This window comes from Sinocyclocheilus rhinocerous, unplaced genomic scaffold (genome assembly GCF_001515625.1).
Source record: "Sinocyclocheilus rhinocerous isolate Xijiao unplaced genomic scaffold, SAMN03320098_v1.1 scaffold3290, whole genome shotgun sequence".
NCBI classification, from domain to species: Eukaryota; Metazoa; Chordata; class Actinopteri; order Cypriniformes; family Cyprinidae; genus Sinocyclocheilus; species Sinocyclocheilus rhinocerous.
In genome coordinates, this window is record NW_015659012.1 from 32,079 (window position 1) to 39,063 (window position 6,985).

Here is a 6,985-nt window from a genome sequence, read left to right on the forward strand (position 1 = left end):
ACATATATATATATATATATATATATATACAGTATGTGTGTGTATGTGTATATGTTTATGTGTGTGTATGTGTATATGTGTGTATGTGTGTGTGTGTGTGTATGTGTGCGTGTTTATGTGGTTTATGAGGACACAAATTTGTATAATGACATGGGTATGACATAGGTATTACAACGAGAAGGTGATTTATGAGGACATTTTGAGTGTCCCCGTAATTTAAAAGGCTTATAAATCATTCAGAATTAGTTTTTTTGAAAATCTAAAAATGCACAAAGTTTCCTGTGAGGGGTAGGTTTAGGGGTAGGGTTGGTGTAGGGCAATAGAAAATATGGTTTGAACAGTATAAAAACCATTACGCCTATGGAGAGTCCTCATACACACACACACACACATGTTGGTTTTTATGGTTTATATGTATGTGTGTGTGTGTATATATATGTGTGTGTATGTATGTGTGTGTGTGTATATGTGTGTATATATGTATATGTGTATGTATATATTTATCAGTCTGGCGAGTAAACAAAAAAATTTACTAGCCAATGGCGATTCAATTGCCAAGGTGTTCGTAGAGGGCTGAGCATTCAGTGATAACATGAAAATAAACGAACACAATTGGTGACAGACCTATATCTGGTCATGTTATCCATTACGTACCCACACTGCTGGTTAACAAGCATTTCCCGCCCAGGTAGATCACCGCAGCGACGGCCACCATGTAGTTGATGACGGTGCCGACGTGAGCGGGATACGCCACCATCATCAATCCCAGCAGGTCGAAGAACACCATGTTACCATGGCGATACTCCGAGGAATCCGCCAGTTCATCTGACATCACCAGGTGCTTGAGGACAGACAGGATGTTGTCGCCTGGTGATAGAGATAAACAGGAATTCCATCATTCTCAAAACAACTGATACATACAGTATCTGTCCGTCTGTCTGTATAAAACACAATATGTCCTCACGCTTCAGGTTTAAGGTGCTCAAACACACAGCTGTAAATCTGAGTCAACAACTGAATGACGGCTGACACATTACAGCAGCAGTGATGTCTGATCCACAGATAATTATTATAATATCATAAAACACACAGCACTGGCTCTACATTCTGATTGGACAAACCAGGTTTAAAAGAAGTTATGCAAACAAATGTGTCGCACATGAGCTGAATACAAGACTCTGTTTGCTTACTACACTAATGCATTATTCATTTTGATTATTATTTTTATTAATAAATGTAGTTACTTACGGAACATTGGCATCTTTCATTAAATTGCTCTTCTGCAGCGTTACAAAAACAATACAACAGTCGAAGTCAAGCATTACAGTACAGAACAAGAGAGCAGATCTAACACACACAGACACATGTATTTACTGAGCAGGTATTAACATTTACATTTAGTCATTTACATTTAGTCATTTAGCAGACGCTTTTAGTCTGTAGTTCTCTAAAAGAGATAGGTTAATGGTGGGTTCCTTAAGAAGTGGGGTTATACGAGCCTGTTTAAATGCTGAGGGAAAAACACCAGTGTGAAGGGATGTGTTTATGATGTGAGTGAGTGCAGGTACAACTACAGGAGAAATGGCTTGAAGGAGATGAGCTGGAATAGGATCAAGCGGACAAGTAGTAGGATGATTGGAAAGGATGAGTTTAGAGACTTCTGCCTCAGAGAGTGGAGAGAAGGATGAAAACGAGTGTATGTTGTAGAAGATTTTCAGTGGTCTTAATGCCTATATAGATACATATAATTATGCCTATAAATAAGGACATTATTCTACTATCAATATAATACATATAATTATGCTTATAGATAAGAAGATATTATTCTACTATTATTATTTAAAGAGACTGTGTGTAGTAACTGTGTGTTACTGAGTGAACTATTTAAAACTTGAAGACCCTGCATATATGGAAAGAATCTGTTCAGGACCTAGAAATATACATGACAGCTATTGATCATTCTGCATATGGTAAGAAACACCTGTCTAAAAATACAACAATACATATATGGAATTATGTAACCAGCTCCAGGCATATATACAGTATATCTGTGTAGAAAAGACATTCTGGAGTTACCTTTGGCAAACTGTAACTCGACTTTGTTGTTTGATCGATAAAGTCTACTGTCTTCAAAACATCTCTAGCAATTTATTTTGAACAAGGAAAATTCTACAACAATGTTTGCTGGTAAGATATGTTTGACAGTTTGTGGTGTGGCAAATTGTGCACTGAGGTTTGTAATTTTATTAACGAAGAATGTGGCAAAGTCGTCAGCTGTTAGAGTTGATGAAGGAGGGGAGGAGGAGGAGGACAAAGGAGGGAGGAAAATGTTTTAAAGATGCGAGAGTTAGGCGAATTGTTAATTTTGTTGTGATAGTATGTCCTTTTAGAAGTGGAGACACACTAAAAGCTTGTGTCAGTGCAAACCTTCTTTTGGTGTTTAAAAACTACTGTCAGGGTTTATTATAGGCACACAGTGCAAAATTAGCACTGAAAAGGCACAGACAGTTATTTTTGTGGCTTACCTTATTCCATATGCATTTATTGGAGTTTCTCTTTCAGACGCTAAATTTATGGCAGGAAAGTATTTAAATGAATCACGCAACATGATTTACTAAGGTTTGCACTTGTCAGTTAACTGGTATTTGTGCCATTATTTAACGCATGTCTTAAAGCAGATGTTAATTTGCCCTGCTCTTGGTAGAATAAGCTGGTCATTATGGAGATGGTCTGTGTCTGTGTTCTTTAATGTGTTCATTGTCAGTAAATCACCTGCAGACATTTACACTCACATCTGCTCTTTTATGGCATTATAGCGCTCTCACGCTCATTTGCCCTGCTTAGTAAAAGTAAATCTAGCCCTAAGACTTATTTCTATGCATAAAGACCCTCTTAAAACAGCGTCCATCTTGGATTTGGTTCGTCTGACTGCTGATCAGGTAAAAGCTCTGAGTGTGAGACGTCTTATCTGAGCAATAACACACACACACTCACACAAACACACTCTCGCTGTATGTATAATGAGAGTGCAGCTCGTCTCAGGTCTGATTTTCTCTCGTTCAGTATCTCGAGCATCTTGAACAGAGCAGCAGCTGAGAACTTCATTCTCTCTGAAGCAGATGTTTTATTTCCTAATGTCTTCATATGAGGCTGATCAGGAATCAGACGTCTCACCTGCTCTTTGGATGGAGTCGGTGTGGATTCGCCCCGGAGTGTCATATTTAGTGTGATAGATGAAACCGTTCTCTATGAACGCAAGATCAATTCCTGCAGAATGAGACGAAGAAGATTTGCACTTAAGAAAGTCTTAAACATGATCTGACAGTCTCAGTCAACACTCCTGGTTTACTCATTAGCAATATCAGCAATACATCACTTAATGAAATATGTTTTTACTGTAAATATGCTTTTAATCTGTAAAACTTGTTAATTCTGTATTGTTGTATGGTAAAGTTCTGGCAACCACAGCTGCCATGTTTTTTACCCTAATTTTTACTTTTTTTTACAGTGTGTATCTCATACCAGGAATATTCCCAAAGTCCCTGAAGATGCGGAAGTCTGTGTCTGAAGGAATGAGAGTCTGCTCTGGAAAATCTCCTGACCAACCACTGTGGCAAACGGGTGTACTGCGGCTCGGGCGTAAGCCTGGACCAGCCACGGGTTCTCCGGACCTCAAACACACACACGCATGAAAGACACGTGATATAATTTGACCAGTCATAGTCATCTAGCAGGCAGGCACTGCTGTAGTTTTAACACTATTATAAGGACATAAAAAAATCACGATCTCTACGATTCACTTGAAAAGTAGATCGTGGACATCTTCAAGATCGAACACGATATAAAATCGTCAGACTGCCCACCCTCCTCCCAGTTTCTCAAGGCTATGTGAATTCTGGGGCGAATGAATATAAGACATATCTTGATTTTGAATTGTTTCAATTGTTTGAATTAGTCATCAATGGCTCCTGAAACACACACACAGAGAGATTTGAAAAAATATATATATTTGCTGTGCAAAAATAAGCATTGCAATATCTTTTTTTCTTATTTAAAGCATACATTGAATTAAATACATTCATGTGACTTATTGTATGTTGCCAGATATATTTACTATATGACATTAGAAAACAATACTAGTTACTAAAATGTATCTCTTATTATCCCTTCAGATTCTTTTAATGCTATTAATGATTTAAAGTTGATAAATAGTTCTCATAAGTCATCAGTTTTACCATGGTAGCTATGATTAATCCAATACAGATATTTACTATATGACATTAAAAAACAATACTAGTTACTAAAATGTATCTCTTATTATCCCTTCAGATTCTTTTAATGCTATTAATGATTTAAAGTTGATAAATAGTTCTCATAAGTCAATCGTAATATAATATAAAGACACTATAGGATTTTTTTTAAACTTTTTTTTTTTAACCATTGCAGTATGGTGTATGGTATGGTATTACCAGTATGGTATTACCATGTTATTACCGTATTCTTGAAGTGACATGTAAATAGTAAGGTGATTATGCAATACCATCGTAAACAAAGTGCCATGGTATTCCCACCTGACTATGGTAAAGTATACCTGGCGCGGACGGAGCTGAAGTGTCCCGGGCTGCTGATGATGAGCTGCTGGACTGAGATCAGAACCAGAATCCACAGCAGAAACCCGAACCCGAGCAGCAGAATCACCGCTGAACTCTCGCCCATCAGCGGCTTGTGTTCGCGGCTCTGGAGCGCGTTCAGCGCGGCCTCCTCCTCATCACTGTCCCGCTGCTGCTGCTGGTTCTGTTCAGCTCTGGTTCTGCGGACCGTAGAGTCTCTCTCGCTGAGCTGCATAATCTCTGGATCGCTCATTGTGCTCTGAACGAGAAGAGAGAGGCTCGCTCAGACCTGGAGCAGGCAGTTTTACCAGTTTTACGCCCCTGTTGTTCCTGATGCGTCCAGTAGAGGGGGCTGTACAATACGAGCCTTCGAACAGACCAGTCGAAACGAATATAAGAGGTATGATGAATAATCGCTAAAGTTATTATTCGTGCAACGTTGCAACATTTATAATTAAATGATTAGCTAAGGTCCGTGTAACGCTTCACAATTCAATTTTCAGACCATATGGAGCAAATGCAAAAATGAAACCAAACATTAATTTTTTTTCACCTACGAGATGTGGAGGAGCAAGGTTGTTTAGAGCTTTGGACACGAATAGCAAAATTTTGAATTGGATGCGATAATTAATCGGTAATCAGTGCAAGATAGGCGTGATGTGATTCCTTCTGCGACTGCCTGTGAGCAAACGAGCAGCCACGTTTTGGACAAGTTGCAGACGAGTTGCAGACGAAGAATAGATGAGACAGGCAGCCCATAATATAGGGAGTTGCAGTAGTCAAGTCGCGAAGAAATGAAAGCATGAATGACAATCTCAAATCTCTTCCTGCTTAGGAAGGGTTTACATTTTGCTAATCTTCGCAGATGGTAGAAGCTAGCACTCACAGTAGAATTAATTTGTTTGTTCAGCTTTAGGTCACTGTCCAGTATGAAGCCCAGATAACCTCAGCAGAGCAATATGGGAAAAGAGAGCCCAGATCAACGGTGCTCAGATCAGTTTTCTCATTAGGCCTAAACAGAACAATTTGAGTTTTATCGTCATTCAAATGCAAGAAATTATTGGTAAGCCATGTTTTCAATTCTTGGAGACAGGCTGTTAGTTGGTATAATGCAGACTTGTCATTGCGCTTAAGTGGTATGTAAAGCTGGGTATCATCGGCATAGCAGTGATATGACACATCGAATCTCCTAAAGATTGAACCAATGGGTAACATATACAGCGAGAACAATAATGGTGCTAAAGTTGATCCTTGAGGAACACCACATGAAGAATATGCTACAGAAGATGAATATTGCCCAATACTGACTGAAAATCTTCTGTTAGACAAAAAGGACCGAAACCAGTCAAGTACAGTACCTCTAATACCAATGCAGTGCTCCAAGCGAGACAACAGAATACCATGGTCAACAAAATCAAATGCTGAACTGAGATCTTAAAGCACTAAGGCCATAGTATTACCAGAATCATTGGATATTAAAATGTAATTAAAGACCTTCAGAAGGGCAGACTGTGCTGTGTAAGCTTTTAATACCAGACTGAAAAATATCAGAGATACAGTTAGTACTCAAATAGCGGTATAATTGCGTAAGTACTATTTTTTTCTAAAATTTTTGATAAAAACGGCAAATTTGAGATCGGTCTAAAGTTTGAGTAAACTGCAGTATCTAGTGTGGGCTTCTTACAAATTGGTGTCACAGAAGCTACTTTAAAACATTCTGGTACAGTCCCTGTCTTTAGACAGTTGTTAATGATAATCACTAGGTCTGAACCAATGGTATCAAAGATTTAACAAATCGTGATGGAATAAAATCAAAAGGGGAAAACGTGGATTTTAATTTTAAGTTGATTTCTCTGCATGTCTGTATAGAAACCAATTCAAATTCACTCCATTGAGTAGTGGATAAAACAGGATCTGAAACGGGGTTCGCCATAATAGCTAACTGAGCCTTAGCATTATTAACTTTACCTACAAAATGCGTAAGAATTTTCACATTGTAACGGTGAGATCTCTGGAAAACGTCTGCACTGAGGAGTTTAAAACAGAACCGATTGTGGAGAAAAGTGTTCTAGAGCAATGTAAGTTTTTGGCAATAGTTTCTGATAAATATTTCGCCTTTGCAGCCTTGGCACCCTTTTGAAATTTGTACAATGAATCTTTCAGCATTTCGTATGACACTTGAAGCCCATCTTTCTTCCACTTGTGTTCGCATTGGCGACATTGCTGTCTGAGCTCCCGAATGTCACTATGTATCCATGGCTGGGTCTTGCGTTTTAAATTAATACGCTTGTGGGGTGCAATAAGGTCCAAGACATTGGAGCACCTATTACTAAAAGTCTTCACCTGTTCGTCAACACTCGAATGTGAAGTGATAG

General features: G+C 38.5%; 1 pseudogene; it reads right to left on the reverse strand.

Moving 5' to 3' along the window:
• The window catches only part of LOC107723222 (endoplasmic reticulum metallopeptidase 1-like), a 20,189-nt pseudogene extending 15,326 nt beyond the window's left edge, over positions 1-4,863 (reverse strand).
• Between the last annotated feature and the right edge of the window lie 2,122 nt (positions 4,864-6,985).